Source organism: Crocuta crocuta, unplaced genomic scaffold (genome assembly GCF_008692635.1).
Source record: "Crocuta crocuta isolate KB4526 unplaced genomic scaffold, BGI_CrCroc_1.0 scaffold271, whole genome shotgun sequence".
In the NCBI taxonomy this organism is placed as follows: Eukaryota; Metazoa; Chordata; class Mammalia; order Carnivora; family Hyaenidae; genus Crocuta; species Crocuta crocuta.
This window is the reverse complement of record NW_027527824.1, coordinates 3,093,714-3,108,374: the sequence shown is the minus strand read 5'-3', so window position 1 is coordinate 3,108,374 and position 14,661 is coordinate 3,093,714. Positions and strand designations below refer to the sequence as shown.

Sequence of the window (14,661 nt, the reverse complement as noted above, 5' to 3'; positions counted from 1 at the left end):
ACAGAATAAAGGCCGGAGTGCTACCACATCCTTATGCAAAAGCATCCTGGGATTTTATTAGATTCCAGCCTTGAACTCGCCTCGTGAGGAACCTGAAGCCAGAGGCAGGAAGTGAGTTCATCGGGGTCACATAAAAGCCTGGTGACAAAGCCAGGACATAATTCCAGGTCAGTCTGGAAAGGTTCAGCGCAGTGCTCCTCTCTGCAAGGCAGCAGCCTCCCAGCTGCCCAGGTTCTGCTCTGACCCGCCCCTACCTCACTCTGACGTGACAATTTGCTCTTCCTTGGCACCTAGGGTGTCTCCTCGGGAGGGCCAAGAGAAAAAGCAGGTGCAGTGTGTTTGTAGCGACTACCAGGCCGGCACAGACCGCCCTGTCGCCATGGCAACCCGAGCTCGGTAGCGGAGGACCCGCTCCACGGCGCCCCCTCCCATCCACGCAGCGGACGTGACACGTGCGGCAGGGTCACATGTTGTTGTTGGGCCGCGAAAGCTGCTTCCGGGTCAATGCAGGACACTGGGCTCCGGCAGCCAGAGTGGGGGACGAGGTGAAGAGGAGCCGGGCCGGGGCCGGCCGGGACCAGGCCGGAGGCCGAGCGGCGGCGGCGGCGGCGGCGGCGGCCGGGAGNAGGCGGGCATCTCCAGGCCCCTGGGATACTAGGCCTGCCCCTTCTAGGGACTGATGAAAGGACGCGGTAGTTTAATAAGGGCTTTGGGGGGAATCGTTTGGCCCTCAAATTGGGAGGCTTTGAGAGTGAGGGAATTGGAGTGAGATGGGGCCTGGGAGGAGGGTACCCGGCCCTGGGATCTGGGAGGGGGCCCGTGTAAGGATATATGGGGGAGCTTCGTTCTTTGTTGAGAACGGGGAGTACAGAGTTCTGGGAAGACACTCTGGGAACTGGTGAGGCGAGAAGGTGGCATCGTCGCTTCCCTTGGCAGGCACAGTGATCCTGGAAGTTGTAGTTGAGGAAAGTTGGTTGGAAGAGTTGAATGGTTGACAGCCAGCGGAGGAAGGAGGAGGAGCTCTCTGCTGAAGGTTGCTAGGTTACAGGGAGTTTGTAGGCCCCACCTAGGGTTGTTTGGGGAAGTTGGTTTCAGGTCCAGATACTGGCTTAGCTGGGGCTGTCCCCATTCTATTTATGCTGCCCTGGAGCCCTTACGTTGGTTTCCAAGAGTCCATTTTGAGGAAAGTGATTCTTTGTAGGTGCTGAGGACTAATGAAAACACTCAGCCTGTGGGTCTTGAGGCATTAGAGCTACATCTGTAGGGTAAGAGCTTTCAAACTTTTTTTTTTTTTATTTTACATCATGCCCTCTATTAAGTACTTTTTACATTAGGATCTATTACATACCTGTATATGAATACAGAGTTTCACAGAGCACTGTCTACCCTTATTACATGTGTTACAGTCTGATAACTTCTATTCCCCTTCTGTTCCACTCACTTTCGTGAAAACATGCTGACTGAAATCCACCAAATTGATTTATGGGTCACAAGCTGCCGCTTGAAGAACACTGTCCCAAGGCACAGTTCTTTGGCTTCAGTTAGTGCCCTCATGTTGTTTGGTTCTGGAGAGCTAGGATGGTTATAAGGAGATGGGTTTGGGTAGGTGGATGGGGTGGGGGAGGGTCAAACTAACCAGGTGCAACTGACTGCTCCATTTGTTTACATGTTTATAACATGTAGCATATTTGATGTTTTGAACCATAATCTTAATCTTTGATAGCTTACTGTGGCCTGATCATTTTATGAAATTTCTGAAGTTAAATGTATGCTTTAGTTTTCTGTGTCCTTCGCTATATCAAAGAAAACAAGAGGCCTAATCCCATTGAATTGATTTATCCCTACAACACACTTAATGTTATAGTGTTGAAAAGATATCCTGGTTTGCTTTTCTGCCATAGTTAAAAAATCTCAAGCTGAAACCTGAACTCTTCTTACTCCAATAATATGTGGTATAATAGTTTTACATAATTAAAGGTTGAGGTGCATGGCTTTAGTATGTACTTTAAACTTAAGTCGTAAATCTGAGTTTAACTTTGGATGAGTTAACATCTTAATTCTTCCCATGAAAATGTTTTCACCTGTTTCTAAAATAGATGAGGTCTTCATAGGAAAAGTATCATAATGAACATTGATGAGTATTGGTGAACAGAGAGACCTTCATGTGTTGCTCTGTTTAAAAGTCTTCTTAAAGGTTGTCACCCATTCTGTTGTTACAGGATGATGACTGTCGAATAATATTGCCCGCTTTCAGTAGGTAAATTGAGAGGGTTTGTATTTAAGACTGGTTTATTGGTGTTAATTTTTGTTGAGGATGCCTTCATATTATTTGGAACTTGGAATTCCAAGTCACAGCCATCAGAAAAGAATTGCCCAAATTAAACTTCATCCTTGGGGCCATATTCTTGATGAGAAGCCTTCTGAAAGCATTCTTAATCAGCTTCACACTTTGTGTGTTATAAATTATATCTTGATTGATTGATTGATCATATCTTGGGTACTGGTGAGAGGGTCTATGTTGGCATGTATCAGATATTCCTTACAAATGATCTTTTCATCAGGTAAATATTTGTTTTGAAATCTTGGGCTTTAAAGAATGTTTAAAAGTTTTCTTTCTTTTCTTTTTCTCAGTGGTAGTTGGTTGGAACATGAAGGAAGAGTCTCATTAATTTTGTTTTCCTGGGAATCATGTGTACCTGTCAATAAACAGTTGTGGAGAATTTACCCTGAGTGATTGTGTGTGCTTTTTTTATAGTTTTCATTTCTCCTCTTGAACCTCAGACTCTTTGGCATGTCCACCTATAGCAGGCTCCTTTCCCCTTCTAATTTCTGTTTCCAAACTGCTGTGGGTTTGGAAATTAGATGCTTACATTTGTTAAAATTTTGTGTAAAATAGGACTGTGCAGCTCTGAATAATGTTCTTTCAATTATATATGTATATATATTGTATGTATACTAATTTTTTTTTTTAGCATATGAACTATGACATGTATTTTGGCCAGTCAGAGGCCTATTTATTGACCTCTTAACTGTGGCCTGTGTTTTAAGTAAGTGAACTCTTTATAGATTTAGTCTAGTCAGCTATAGAAGAAGAAGTTCCATCAAGAAACATGAAACTGTCAATGATACGTGAGGACCTCAGGAGTGAAGAAATCAGCCGTGATTGTTGCCTTTGCCCTACATGCAATGAGTCATTAAGAGTTGCCATTCCTCTCCCTTTAAATCTTTTTCATTACCCTCTCCTGACTTTGATTTCCTTGAGATTAGAATGCTAACAGCCTCACTCTTCCCATTATCTTTTATTCTCATTCTACTTGATCTCACATAGCTTCATCAAAGTACTCTTGCAAAGAACAATGCCCTAATTTATCACTGCTCTCCTCAAAAACCATGAACTTCCTAGTGCCAGCACCGAATAAAGCCTATACTGTTTCAAGTTGACATTGACGGTACTCTGGAGCCTCTACTTTTATCCTGCCACTGTTTTTCCGTTCCTAAATGCAGATCCTTTGTTCCTGCCAAGCTGTCTACTCATTGTCCTTTCTTGCTTAACATTATTCCTAAAAGTCTGGGAAATGTGTTCTTCATAAATTCCTACTCATCATTTTATTACAGATGACCCTTCTTCCTTGAAGTCTTTCTTGCCTGTATTGTCTGTACTACTTTTCCTACGTTGCTTTGTATTATTTGTGTTGGTTTTTTTTTTTTGGACCCCTTTTAGATTATAAATTCAGGAGGCTCAAATATCCTCGAATCTCTAGGATACCTAGCACAGGGTTTATCAGAGTTCATGCACCAAGTGAATCAGAATTGACTGAATTTATGATTAAAATTGCAGGTCTCCGAAAATTCCACACTAGACTTGCTGAATCAGAATCTTGGGACTTGCCTAGGTGAGTTTTCTGTATAGTAAAATTTGAGAATCAAGTGATTCTTTATATATATCGAATATACATGTATATATATATTCTTTATATATATAGATATAAAGCATCCAGCTTGATGCTTTATAGTAGGTAACACATCATTTTTGAGCAAATGATGTAAATGAACTGAATAGATTGGATTAAATGTTTTTAACATTTATTTATTTTTATTTATTTATAGGAGAGAGAGAGAGACCGCGTGAGCAGGGGAGGGTCAGAGAGAGAGGGGGTCACAGATTGAAACAGGTTCCAGGCTCTGAGCTGGCTGTCAGCACAGAGCCTGATGCGGGGCTCGAACCCACGAACTGCGAGATCATGACCTAAGCGAAAGTCGGACGCTTAACCGACTAAGCCACCCAGGCGCCCCGGGATTGGTTTAACTTGAGGGCTTAGCAGTCAGGCAACCTAGATTTGAATTCTGTTGCCTTCACTCACTAGCCATCTGAACATAACTTTGCTTTGGTCTTCCGATCTATAAAATGGCAATAATAATAGTATCATTCATAAGGGAAAGTGAGAACCGAACGAGGTAAGTGTAAAACAACACAGTGCAAGGCAGATAGTAAACTCAATAGATTCTATCTGCTGTGGTCATAATGATCAGCATGGTATCAGTGGTTATGGAAGTAGGGAAACATTTATTTTCCATGTTAGACTAACAGTGGACCTGTATGGTGTTTAAAGTCATAAAGGTGTTTTGCCTTCTCTGGAAGGCTTGGTATCCAGTTGGCATGTTAAGTTTTTTTCCCTTTAACCTCCCCTTTGCCTAAAGAAAGATGCAAACTTTTAAACGGAGGGCCTTAGCCCCATATGCCATTCCATCTGGTTCTGCCCGCCCAGCACCATCTTCTAGCCCTGCCACACCCACCCAGCCAACACAGTTTCTCACTTTGACATACTTGGGCCTTGCCACATGCTTTCCCCTTGTTTTTCATCTGGGGATTCCTGTGACTGTCTTAAGACTTGGTTTCAGGTGAGGCCAAGCTCGGGGAAGGGAGTCACTCCTTTGGTGTTCTCGGAGTGCTTTTCCCCGCCTTACACCTACCTTTGTGTACATTTGACTTCTTTTGGAGGGGACGGATGGAGTCCTGACATGTGTTCCAGAGGCATCGTGTGTAGTTAGCCCACCTGTGCCAGAGGCGAAGACTGTATTTGACTCTTCTGAGCTGTCCCATTTGTCTGGACTTTCCTATTCTCGGCATCCATAATCATGACGATGGTCTGTTGACCACTTACTACATGCCAGACACAACCAGATGCTTTAAAAACTTCCATTTAATCCTCACAGTGACTCTAATGACCACAGAACAGCTATTAATAGTTCCATTTTACAAATGAGAAAGCATAAGGAGGTAAGTAACTTGTGCAAATTCCAGTGCTGATTCATAATTGAACTCAGGCCGAACTGAAGCCCCATGCTCTTGATCACAGTGCTCTTATAGACACAGATGTAAGCAAGATGACACACTTCCAAAACTGGCTGTGTGAAACTTCTAATAATTCATTAATGGGCCTTAGGAATGTGATCTGTTACTAGCACTGTTAAGAATAAAGGATTATTTATTTTATTTTAAAAAATCTTTTAATGTTTATTTTTGAGGGAGAGAGAGAGAGAGCACAAGCAGGGGAGGTGCAGAAAGAGAGGGAGACACAGAATCCAAAGCAGGCTCCAGGCTCCAAGCTGTCAGCACAGAGCCCAACACGGGGCTTGAACCTATGAACCATGAGCCAAAGTCGGACACTTAACCGACTGAGCCACCCAGGTGCCCCAAGAAAAGGATTATTCAAAGTTCTTCTGAGGTTAATGCTTTTCTAGTGATTTTCAAAATTTCTTTTGATTCTGTCATACTCATCCCTGGTATACTTGATTTTCATTTCATTGCTAGAAGATATTACATCGTGTTTAATCAAAATAAAATTCACTTTTTCATTCATTCAACAAATACCTGTTGCCCTGTGCCAGGTACTCCTCTGCATAACACTGAGCCAGACTGGCAAATCTCAACTTTTGTGGGACTTCGGAGAGGGGCTTAAGCACTAAATTAGCATGTAGTAATAAGTGTTATAAAGAATGGAAGAGGCTGAAGTAGTAAGTGATTAATGGCAGCAATGGTCTATTTTTGATGGGTTGGTCAGAGGCAGCTCATGGAGAAGGTAACATTTGTGTTTAAATTTGTTTGAGCCTTGGATGCCGAGATGAAGCCAGCAAAACCAAGAGCCAGGTAAAAGGCGTTCCTGTGAATGCCTTAAGAGGGAATCAGCTGGGCAGTTCTGAGAAGCAGAAAGCCAGGCTGGCTGAAACCTAGTGGGTGGGAGGAGGTATGGTGAGCAAGGTGAGCAGAGAACAGATTAAAGGAAGCCCTGAAGACCATGATAAAGAGATTGGATTTGCCTTTGGAGAATTTAAGGGACATGATTTGACTTAAATTTTGAAAAGATGGCTTGGCTTCCTTGTAGAGAAGGGATTGTATCAGTCGTGGGAGGTCAGGAAGGAAGATATTGCAGCAGTACTAGTGAGTGGTTGATGGAGGTTTAAACCAGAGTAAAGTAATGGAGACAGAAAGAATTGAATGAAATTGGACTCTTTGGACTGTTGAGAGACCTTGCTGATTAATTTCTTGGGAATGTGAGAGGAAGAGAGAAATAGAGCTCCAGAGGTGGGGGCTGGTGGAGGAAGAGCAAGTTAGGAAAGAACTGAGAGTTCTGTTTTTGCCCCCTGTGTGCCCCTCTCCGATGATACATCCCTCCCCCCAAGGATGCCCCAACCCTGAATTCTGTGTTTGTTATTTTTTAATTTCTTGACCGTTTTTATTTCATAATTATGTGACCCTAAACAATACAATTAATTCTATGGTTTTGAATTTTGTAGAAGTGGAATTTACTGTAAATATTTTTATAATTATCTATCCTTTCAACAGAGTTTTTTGGCTTTGTTTTGTTTTGTTTTAAATGTAAGTTTCCGGTATACAGCTTTGTAGTTTTCATCTGCATTCACTACAGAGTGGTCACTACCATGAGTCTAGTTACCATCCATCACAAATCAGTTGACCCCCTTCACTCATCCCTCCCAACCCCTCTCTGGTAAACACAATCCTCTGTATCTATAAATTTATTTTTGTTTTGTTTTCTTTTTTAGATTCCACATTTGAGTGAAATCATACAGTGTTTGGTTTATTTCACTTAACGTAATACCCTTAAGTCTATTCACGTTGTCGCAGATGACAAGACTTCATTCTTTTTTATGCTAAATAGTATTCCATTGTATACATAATACCACATCTTTATCCATTTATCTGTCGATGGACACTTAGGTAGTTCCCGCATACTGGCTATAGAAAATAATGCTGCACTGAGCATAAGGGTGCATATATTTTCAAATTAGTGTATTTGTATTCTTGGGATAAATACCCAAAAGTGGGATCACTGAATCATACGGTGGTCCTTTTCTTAATATTTTGAGGAACCTCCAGACTGTTTTCCATGTGGCTGCAATAATTTACAATCCCACCAACAGTGTATGAGGGCTCCTTTCTCTCCACATCCTCTTCAACACTTGTTTCTTTTCCTTTTGAGATAATAGTCATTCTAACAGGTGTTAAATGATATCTCATTGTGGTTTTGATTTGTTTACATTTCTCTAATAGTAATGATGAGCATTCATGTGCCTGTTGGCCATATGGTATGTCTTCTTTGGAGAAATGTTTATTTACTCTTCTGCCCGTTTTTTGATCGGGTTATTGGATTTTTTGTTGTTGTTGAGTTGTGTGAGTTCTTTGAATATTTTGGGTATTAATCCCTCGTCATATGTGTGTTTGCAAATATCTTCTCTCATGCAGGAGCTTGCCTTTTCGTTTTGATGATGATTTCCTTGACTGCGCATAAGCTTTTTAGTTTGACATAGTCCCATTTGCTTATTTTTCCTTTTGTTTCCCTTGCCTTTGGTGTCAGATCCACAAAGACATCGCTAAGACTAAGTCAGGGAGCTTACCATCTATGTTTTCTTCTAGGAATTTTGTGGTTTCAGGGCTTACAATCAAACCTTTAATCCATTTTGAATTCTAAGATAGTGATATAGTTTCTTGCTTTTGCATGTAGCTGTCCAGTTTTCCCAGCACCATTTATTGAGGGCTGTCCTCTCTTGTTTGCTTCTTTGTCATGGACTAATTGTCCTTGTATGTGTGAGTTTATTTCTGGTCTCTCAGTTCTGTCCCACTGATCTGTGTATCTGTTTTTGTACCAAATTCAAATCAATTTTTAAAAATTGAAGTATAATTAACATACAGTGTTATGGTAGTTTCACATGTACAATATAATGATTCTACAATTCTGTACATTTCTCAGTGCTCATAAGGATAAGTGTACCCTTAATCCCCTTTATCTCTACCATACTGTTTTGATCTCTGTAGATTTGTAATCTAGTTTGAAATCAGGTAGCATGCTATTTCCAGCTTTCTTCTTCTTTCTCAAGGTTGCTTTGGCTATTGCAGGTTTTTTGTAGTTCCATACAAATTTCAGAATTATTTGTGGTGTGAAGTAGGCCATTGGAATTTTGATAGGTAGTGCATTGAATCTGTATTCCTTTGGGTAGTATGAACAGTTTAATATTATTAATTCTTTTAATCCATGTGCATGGAATATGTTTCCACTTATTTGTGTCTTCAGTTTCTTGATTTTCAAAGTCATTCATGTTGATGAGAAAACCATAGAGAACTATCAATTAATTAGTTTCCATTGCTGTGTAACATTGCATTTTATGAATATAGCCTGATTTATCCAAGCTTGTTCTTGGGTGTAAAGGCCTTTATTTGGTCAGGGTTTTCAGAATTTCACCCATTATTGTGAACACTCTCATGCTTGTCTTCTGGTACACTGGTACAAGTTCCTATAGAATTTACACTGAGAAGTAGAATTGCTGTATCACAGGGTGTGTGCATCTTTGACTTAACTAGATGGTGATAAAGTGTTTTCCAGGGTATTTGTACCAGTTTTTATTAAGGTATTTGCACTCTTGTTACCAAGGGAAGAGACTCTATTCTTCCACATTTTCTCTAATACTTTGATGGTGTCAAAGTTTTTAAGTTTTGCTAATTTATATAAAATAGTATTCCATGGAGATTTTAATGTTTGTTTCTGAATATTATTAAGTTTGAACGTCTTTTACATATATGTATTAGTCATTGGAATTTTATCTTCCGTTAAATAACGTGTTCATATCTTCTATCATTTTTCTATTGGATTGTTTTTCTCATTATTTTCAGGAGTTCTCCATACTAATTACATGTGTTGGAAGCATCTTTTTCCAGTTTCTGGCTTGTGTTTTTTCATATTTAATGTCTCCCGATGATCAAAAGCTTTTTCTTTTACTGGCCAGCTTTTCCTTTATGGGTTCTCTATGTTTATGAAATATTTCCCTAAATGAGGATTTTTAAGTTCTTCTCCTATTAGAAAAAATAACTTTTCTTTTCATAAAGATAAAGCTTGAGTTGACTTTTTCTATGTTGTGACGTAAAAATTCATTTTCCCTTTCTCATATTGATAATCACTTGTCCCAGGACCAGTTACTCAAGTTTCACATTTTCTTACTGATCTCCTTGCCATTTTCTGCTGTATTTACNTCCCCAACCCCCCCAGCCCAGCTGTTTTCTTTAACAAAGTACACTTGATTCTTGTTATTTATGGTACTTATATAGAGTTGCCATGAATACTGAATGAATGAATGTAGAAGCATTGCTCCTACAGGAGATACGGGGTTAGGTTCCTACCAGTTCTGATCACATTTTTGTCAACCGATCCATACATAACCTTGTTTTATATGTGTGTCTGTTTAAAGACACTTTATTCAGCATATATTGTTGATCTATTAACTTTGAGTTCAGAGTGGATAGCAGTACAGTTGACGCTTGAATAAATCTGGTCTAACACATATTTTCTCCATAAGGCACATCACAGGTTACTGGGTAGGAACACCAGACAGAACTTCTGCAGGACACTTAGAGCCATCTTGCTAGTGAAAACAGAAGAATATGAAAAACATGGAGCTAAATCGCACAAAGAAATTGCACAAAGGGCCCATTTACGGTGTGAGAGCTGAAACAGGATGGTAGAGCGCTACCCTGTTCTGTCTCAGCTGGAAACGTGCACGGTGGGCGATTCAGATTAGTGTCTGCACGTGACTGTGAGCGAGTGGCAAGTATGGATTGGGGGCTACAACAAACTTTATTGAGTAGGTGAATTTGCCAATAATGAGTTCTATGGTAATGACGCTTGACTGTGCTATGAAATCTTGTGAGAGACGCGGTTTTTCAAGAAACCCTTACCTTCAGTCCTTTAGCTTCTCGCCCATGCCTGCACGTGTCTTCGTAACATTTTAAGAGAATAACATAATACAAAGGGTCTCTCAGATACTAAGTTCTGGTTGTCAGATGCCACCATCTCAGTAAAAACACTTCGTATTTGAGGTTTGTACTTAATTATCACAGTATTGTTATTTAGTTCGTAGTTAAATGGGCAAAGAATTTTAGGAGAGAATTGTACACTTTCAGCTCTTAAAATGTTGAAAACAAATGTAAATTACTAAATCCTTATTCTTGTGACTCTTGTGCGAGGACTGTATTTTCTCCTAGGCACTGTTAGTAATTTAAGGCATAAGTTTTTAAGGCATAAGTAATTAAAGGTAAGTGCCCTTTGGGGGCTTTTAAAATGCTAACTCTATTAGTCCCTTATCCGTTAGTGCTGTTTCTCCACACGAACGTTATTAGTAAAGAAATCCAAGAAAGAGATAAATGAAGGTTGTGTACTTCATAAATCAAACCTCTCAGAAAATGGATTTATTGAGACTTGGCTAGTTTATCCTTTACTCACTGTTCCCATTCTTAAGTGAATTGTTGGCACTAATTTGGTAACTGTGCTGAGCAACACGCTCAGAAAATAAGCAGAAATTTGGGACTTGCCCTATGTTCATCTTTATATATGTGTGGCATATATTTTATCCCATAATTTTTTGAAATATTTTATATTGTGGTAAAATATAATAAAGTGCAGTTTTAACCATTTTAAAGTATATAGTTCAGTGGTACATCCACATCGTTGTACAGCCATTAGCACCATCCATCTCTGGGACTTTTTCATGTTCCCAAACTGAAACTCTGTCCCCATAAATCAGGAAACTTCATGCTTCACTCTCCCCAGGCCCTGACAACTCTCATTCTACTTTCTTTTCTCTGTGATTTCGGCTGCTCTAGATCCCTCATATAAGTGTAATAATCATGTGGTATGTGTCCTTTTGTATCTGGCTTCTTTCACTTAACATTATGTCTTCAGAGTCCACCCATGTGGTAGCACGTGTCAGAATTTCCTTCCTTTTCGAAGCTGAGTAATATTTCATTATCTGTATATACACCACCTCTTGCTTTGCCATTCATCCATCCATGGATATTGGGGTCATTTCCATCTTTTGGCTATTGTGAATAATACTGCTACAAACACTGATACACCAATATCTTTTCAAGTCCAAGCTTCCAGTTCTTTTTTTATATACCCCCAAAAGGATTGCTGGATCATATGGTAAATTTTAAGTTTAATGTTTTGAGGAACTGTTTTCCACAGCAGCTGTACCATTTTACATTCTCACCAGAAAGGCACATATATTCATCTTTCATTACTAAACAGTGCCTGTTGTTCTGAAGCATGGCATAAATTGTTAGCTCTTGTGTATAAAATGTGAGGTATTAATACGAATACTAAAATACTAAGCATTATATTTGTTGTGGCGATAGTTTTTGCATAAGAATTTAACTTGCGTTAGGTAGCAGATATTTCTGACTGCTCCTGATTCGTTGTTCTATCATTTTTTTTTTAATTTTTTTTTTTAATGTTTTATTTATTTCTAGGAGAGAGAGACAGAGACAGCATGAGCAAGGGAGGGTCAGAGAGAGAGGGAGTTACAGATTGAAACAGGCTCCAGGCTCTGAGCCGGCAGTCAGCACAGAGCCCGACGTGGGGCTCCAACCCACGAACCGCGAGATCATGACCTAAGCGAAAGTCGGACGCTTAACCGACTAAGCCACCCAGGCGCCCCCGTTGTTCTATCATTTCATCTCTTATTTTGAGAATCTCCATGGAGAGGTAGACATAATTATGCATTTCAGTGGTAACTATGAAGCATTTTTGTTCATATTCTGATCTCAGTTTATTAAAGTGTTTTTTTATTTTGTAAAATCCATTTGATATGCACAATCAAAAGTGATTAGAAAACTCAGTGATTAGCACATTAATAGAGTGCCGATTATATGCAAAGGTCCAGTCCTTGATAGATACAACAAAACATTATGATATGGTCCTTACCCTTAAGAGCTATACGATCTAAGGCCATGAGATATAAACATATGAAAATCACATTACTGGGCCAAAGTTAAATAATAATGGCATGTAGGACAAAAATGATACCATGCTAACATGTGAGTGATTAATTGCCCCCTGGAAATTTTAGGCAATAGATACTATGAGCTCAGCTCAAATGAAATGGACCATTATGGCAGGAGGTATCTGTGAAGTATATTCTGAGCAAAATGTTGAAGAATACATAAAATTTAGACAGGTGGAGAAGAAAGGGAAAGACCTTCCAGTTAAGGAGGAATGGCATTAGAAGTGTCAGACATTTTTACTGCCTGAATCATTAATTGGCATTAGTTGGGATAGTCCTGGGACCAAAAACAATGAGATCAAATCTACTTAACAAAGTTAAAAGCAAGTCAACCTGCTGTACTTAATGCTACCGTGCTCCCTGGGTGGTGATGGTAGTAGTAGTAGCGGTGGCAGTAGAAGCTATAGTAAATGGATATTTACTAAGTGCTTTCTAGGTGCCAGGCACTGTGCTAAACACTTATTACCCACATTGTCTCCATTTGTTAGCAGCCCTATGACCTGGGAGTTGGGGGCTCTGTATTACTCCTTTTTATGGATGAGGCAGTGGAGACCCAGAGAACCAAAGTAACTTGCCCACAGTCACACAGAGTAGCAGTGTCAATTCTGATTTACCTCCAGGCAGTTTGGTTTTAGAAACGGCACATGTTACTGCTGGGTGATACCACCGTAAGCACTGAATGAGGAAGAGGCTCGTGACCTGGAAACTTTGCAGCTTTTCTGTGTAGCTGATGTTTAACATTCTGGCAATCCCTGGTTATGTGCCAAAATGGTTCGTGAATTCTGCTATAAGGCTGCTTGCAGATTGATGAACTAGTAGTTTGTTCATAGTGAGGCCTTCCTTTCACTTGATAGCTTTTGTAGGATTCAGGAGGAGAGAGAATGGAGTAATCTGTTCTAAAAACAGCTGAGTAATGACCTTAAACTTATGTATTCACAGTTGAAAGATAGCATGCATATATGATTTTCTTCTGATGAAAACTAGTCTGGTCAAGAGACCAATATCCATTGTTTTTTGGTGAGAAGAAGTTAAAAGCTATTTTTGCCCCTTTGGTGACTAGACCAGCCCTGCTGCTTAGTTTTGTGGTTCAATTACCTGGATGTGGTTACAAAGCACGTTTTGGCTGTAATCATTTTTGATTACTTTAGTAAGTTGTAATTCTATGATTTGTGCATGATGTCATATACTGTTGACATGAAGTATATGCATTTTTCAGTAAAGATAGCATGACTCAACAGATTGGGGGTACGGTAAATATGACTTGGCATGCTGTTGGGCCATGGAAACTCAAGCGAGTCACCTCAGTTTCATGTCCTGTAAACAGAGATAAGTGTCAGTATGTCTATTTCAGAGGGTGGTTACTAGGCTTTAGAAGATTCTTAATCCCAGCGTGGGAAGACTTGCTTTTGGGGAACATCAACTCAAGAGCAAATGTATCTACCTCCCGAATTTTGAGTGAGTGTGACATTAAAGCCTTGAGATCTTTCCAAATAGAATCTGGCCACATGGAAAGGTAGGGGTGGATGCAAATTTGTTTGTGAAGGAGTTGAGAGGGGGAGTAAAAATGGAACTCTCTCTGGAAGCTATTGAAGTAAAGGGTATAGTAAATGTTGGGCTTTTTTTCATTGTTCTCGTGATTGCTGAAAGTGCATGGAAAGTACTTTTCTTAATATATATATATTTCAGAATGCCTGATTTCATAGGATATAAACAACTGGCTTAAGCCAACATTTGTGGATGGCAAGAAGCTGTGCAAATCAAGGAAGAAGTGCTTAGAAATATTTTCACATAAAGAGGTACTTAAGTCTAAATAGCAGTGTTTTCTTTTTGTGTATGTGTGTATGTTTGCTTTTTTTTAAATAGTAGTATGTTCTTAATTTTTTTCTTAAATATTTTTTCATCAAAATCATAAAATTCTTGGGCTAGAGCATTTAGATCCGAACTATCTGGTGCTGTGTTTATGTCCAGTAGGCCATGTGCAGGAGGGGCAGTCATATTTGCTACTCTTTGGCTGTGGATGAGAAAATGGATGCTTTGTCCAACATTACACGTGCCTCATATGCAATATAGTACTTTAATAGACAATATAGACAGCTCTGAGGCTGTACTCACTGGTAACATGGAGCCACAGTTTTAGACATCTTTGGTGTCACTATAACGAAGTAAAGAAGTTGGGTTAGATATTTTAATGTCTGTCATGCTCTTAAGGTGAAGCAAAGTGCTGTGGTAAGTGAAGGGGGAAGCAGTGCCCCACTAAAAGCATGATCCAAGGACTGACGAGGAGTCTGAATTCACATTTCACTTGGCAGTGTT

General features: G+C 39.8%; 1 protein-coding gene across 1 annotated transcript in view; it reads left to right on the top strand.

Moving 5' to 3' along the window:
- The first annotated feature begins 646 nt into the window (after positions 1 to 646).
- TBCEL (tubulin folding cofactor E like) overlaps positions 647 to 14,661 on the top strand; it is a 73,744-nt gene continuing 59,729 nt past the window's right edge. Inside the window, exons 1-2 of the mRNA XM_077776693.1 lie at positions 647 to 1,265; positions 3,839 to 3,893. The gene's annotated coding sequence lies outside the window, so the exon portion shown is untranslated. The remainder of the gene's footprint in view (positions 1,266 to 3,838; positions 3,894 to 14,661) is intronic.